Below are 4,305 nucleotides of genomic sequence, written 5' to 3' on the forward strand. Positions count from 1 at the left end.
ATAAAAAAATAAAGAATAAAAAATAAGGTAGATCTTAATCTTTTATACAACAATTTCCTTAATAGATTAATAGATAAGTTATTTATAATACACACATACAATAAAATACTACTCAAGATTCAAAGTAAATGCATTCTTGATTCATGCAATAACATAGATCAATCTTGAATGCATTCTGATAAATACTTCAGAAACTAAATAAATAAAATAGATTCAATACAAAATAGAAACACAAAAGGACATTCTTTATAGAATAATTCTAAATAATACTTTTAGAAATATTAAAGAAAGTAGAAAATCAGCATTAGTACACTGAAAAAGTTCTCAGGCAAAATATAATAATGATTGCTAAAATTACTGGTCAGAACTTTAATGATAATTAAAATGGTTTTATAACTACTAAGTATTTTCCCCAAAAAACACTCACTAATTACTCTTTTATATATGCCTATACATACTTTTATGGTCTTCCTTCCAGGACATAGGGTTTAATTTCCCTTTCCTTGTCTGTAAGCTGGACTTAGTGTCTTGCTTCTAAAAAACACAATGTGAAAAGGAATAAATAATAAAGACTAAAGAGATATAATGATTAAATACAATACGGTATCCTAGTTTGAATCCTGGGACACAAAAAATGACATTAGCAGGAATACTGGTGAAATATGATTAAAATTTGTAAGTTAGTTAATTATATTGTAATAGTTTTAGTTTCATTTTGAAAAATGTACCGTGATTATTTTCAGTTGTAACTTTAGTGGATGGAGGGGGTGAAAAGTGCATGGGAATTTTTTGTTCCATCTCTGTAACACTTATGTAAGTATAAAATTACATTAAAATAAAGTGTCTTAAAATGTCTATATATCTTTAGCTTTTCCACTGAACTGGCTAGACTTAAAGTAAAACATTAAATGAAATTGTTGATAACATAATACAAATGACTTACTCATAATTTTGAGGGAATACAAATTACATTCTATCAGTAATTTTAATTTCTAAATTTTGAGATAATGATTTTTGTAAGTAACTTTTGCCAAGTTAAAGAAGTCCCTTTATATTCCTAGTTTGCTAAGATTTTTTAAAAAATGGTTGCTGAATATTTTTAAATGATTCTTCCATAACTATTAAAAGAATCATATATTTTACATTTCATCTGTTATGGAATAATTAACATAATGAAATGAACTTAGCATGGTCATGACAAATTAATATTACTGTAGAAGATATTACTCAATTTTGATTGCTTAAATATTATATGTATATTTGAATGGCATTGGCCTTCAGCGTTTTTCTTGAATTGTAATTGTCTTGTTTGTATAAGACTTGGAATCTAGCTCTGCTCATCTATCACAGTGTAACAGCTATGAAAGAGATTGATGCTTTTACTCTTTCCATGATAACTTACCCTCAAGACAGGCCCTACAGTTGAAAGATAGGGTATATTTAATAAAAATGACAGGATGCTTTCTTTCTTCAGTAAGAATGCTATTTTTATGCACCTAGTATAACTTTTTGTGCACACAAACATCACATGATTTCTCCTAGTTTCTATGTGACTACTTCTCCCCCAAATCTCAATTTCCATCCTTGAAAATTAAAGAAAAAAATACTTTTCTAGTTTATAAAAATTATTGTTAAAGAAATTTGTACTAAGCTATAGACTTAAGGTATTCTATTTTGGAATCAATATCTTCCCTTATGTGAATTAAACCTTAAACGATTTAGTAGTCTTCATGTATACACACTACATGTAAATATGTATGTTTTTTACATGTTTACACACTACATGTAAATATAATTGGAGTTTTAGTCATTTTTTGAAGGTTGAGATTGAAGTGAAGAAAATGGTATAATTTTGCTTTCTCCTTAAAATTTTAACAAGAAGTGTCTGTCGTTTTAATCCTGAAATTTTTTACATGTAGAACAATATTTAACTTGTGTGTGGTAGGCAAAATACTGACACATTAAGGAATGTATGATTATATTATGTTATATAGCAAGAAGAAATTGAGGTTACAGGAAACTATGGTTGCTAAACAGCTGATTTTAAGGGACATTATTTTGGGTACCTAGGTGGACCCAATGTAATCACAGGAGTCTTTAAAAGGGAAAAGGAAAAGCAGAAGTGTGACTCAAAGTTGATAAAGAAGATTTAACAAAAAAAAAAAAAAGAAAGATCACAAATACTTGGAGGTTAAAGCACATCCTACTAAGGAATGAATGTAATTTTCATTATGAATATGAAATAGAATATTAATTTTAAAATAATTAAATATGTGGTAGCATACATGTAAATATGTAATATCTTTTTTTATTTTTTTAAGTTTATTTATTTTTGAGAGAGAGAAAGAGCAAGTGAGGAAGGGTCTGGGAAAGGGAGAGAGAGAATCCTAAGTAGGCTCTGCACCAACAGCATGGAGCCTGACTCAGGGTTCTCAATCACCATCCGTGAGGTCATGACCTGAGCTGAAACCAAGAATCAGACGCTTAACTGACTGAGCCACTCAGGCACCTCATAAATAAAATTTTTTCACTGTTTTTTTAAAAATGTTTATTTATTTATTCTGAAGAAGAGAGAGCATGCACAAGTAGGGTATGGCAGAGAGAGAAGGTGAGAGAGAATCCCAAACAGGCTCCATACTCATAGCATAGAGCCCAATGTGGGGCTCAAACCCATGAACCATGGGATCATGACCTCAGCCAAAATCATCAAGAGTTGGACACTTAAGGGGGGCCTGGATGGTGCAGTCGGTTGAGCTTTTGACTCTCAGTTTTGGCTCAGGTCATGATCTCATAATTCGTGACTTTGAACCGCACATCAGGCTCTGGGCTGATATCGCAGAGCCTGTTGGGATTCTGTCTCTCCTTCTTTCCGTCCCTCCCCCATTTGTGCTCTCTCTCTCTCAAAAATAAATAAACTTAAAAAAAATAATAATAAAAAGAATTGGACACTTAATCAACTGAGCCACCCAGGTGTCCCATTTTTTATTGTTTTTTTAAATGCCTATAAAAGGTAAATGACAGTTTAAGGAAAATAATAAAAATGAAAATAAAGATAATAATAACAATGTAATAGTAATGTGTGTGTTTTTTTAACATATGTGGAAGTAATACGTGTGGCAAGAATAGAAAAGAGACTGGGAGAGAAAAAAAGTTTACTGTAAAAGTTTTTATAATATAGGTGATATAATACAAATACACTTGGGTGATAACATTACAAAACAATATTCAAGACTCTGTTAATATAGTCACTAAAGTATCAAAAAATAAAATAAAAGTTAAACTTAAGAGGAGATAAAGTAGAATCATTAAAATAATACAAAAGAAAGTAGAAAAAGAGAAAAAAAGGTGATCACAGATGAGACCTATAGAAAACAAATAGTGGACAGTAGATTTAAATCTAATGATACATTTATATTTAATATGAATAGACTAAAAAGCTCAAATGAAAGTAGGTGAATATTGATTCAGATTTAAAAAATCAGGGTCAAAGACTATACTTAGAGGAATCATTTCTATACTTTTTTACTAGATAATTTTCTCTGAAATTGCAGAGCATCAGCAAAAATACACCCTCTCACAACTCCTTTTCAACATCATAGTGCAAGCTCTGTCTAATGCAATAAGACATGAAAATGAAATAAAAAGTATACAAATTAGAAAAGAAGAAATAAAACTATCATTATTCACAGGTGACATGATTCTGTGTAGAAAAATCTGAAATAATCAAGACAATAATCTGGAACTAATAAGTAATTAAGCAAGGTTGCAGGATAAAAAAATTAATATACAAAACGCAACTGCTTTTTTAAATAGCAGCAATAAACAAATAAAATTTTAAATTGAAAGCACAAGACCACCTATAAAAACACCTAAAAAACCCTGAAATACTTAGGTATAAATCTAACAAAGTATGCACAATATCTATATGAAGAAAAGTACAAAACTCTGATATAGGAAATCAAAGAAGAACTAAATAAATGCAGTTTTCCATGTTCATGGATACAAAGACACAATATTGACAAGATGCCAGTTCTTCTCAACTTGACCTGTAGATCAGTGAAATACCAGTCAAAATCCAGAAATTATTTTGTATATATCACAAACTAATTATAAAGTTTATATGGAAGTGTAAAAGTCCCATAATGGCCAATATAATATTGAAGGAGAAGAATAAGTTTGACAGACGGATACTAACCAACTTTAAGACTTCTACAAAGCTGCAGTAAACAGGAAAGATGGCATCAGTGATAGAATAAGCAAATATGTGAGTGGAACAGAATAGAGAGGTCATAAATAAATGTACAT

General features: G+C 29.8%; 1 pseudogene; it reads left to right on the forward strand.

Annotated features, from left to right (window-relative positions):
• The first annotated feature begins 3,487 nt into the window (after positions 1-3,487).
• LOC147576837 (small nucleolar RNA U3) lies at positions 3,488-3,566 on the forward strand (annotated as a pseudogene).
• Positions 3,567-4,305: the final 739 nt, after the last annotated feature.

The sequence above is a fragment of the Puma concolor genome, chromosome D1 (assembly GCF_028749965.1).
Source record: "Puma concolor isolate L17-30 chromosome D1, mPumCon1.1.hap2, whole genome shotgun sequence".
Taxonomy (NCBI): domain Eukaryota; kingdom Metazoa; phylum Chordata; class Mammalia; order Carnivora; family Felidae; genus Puma; species Puma concolor.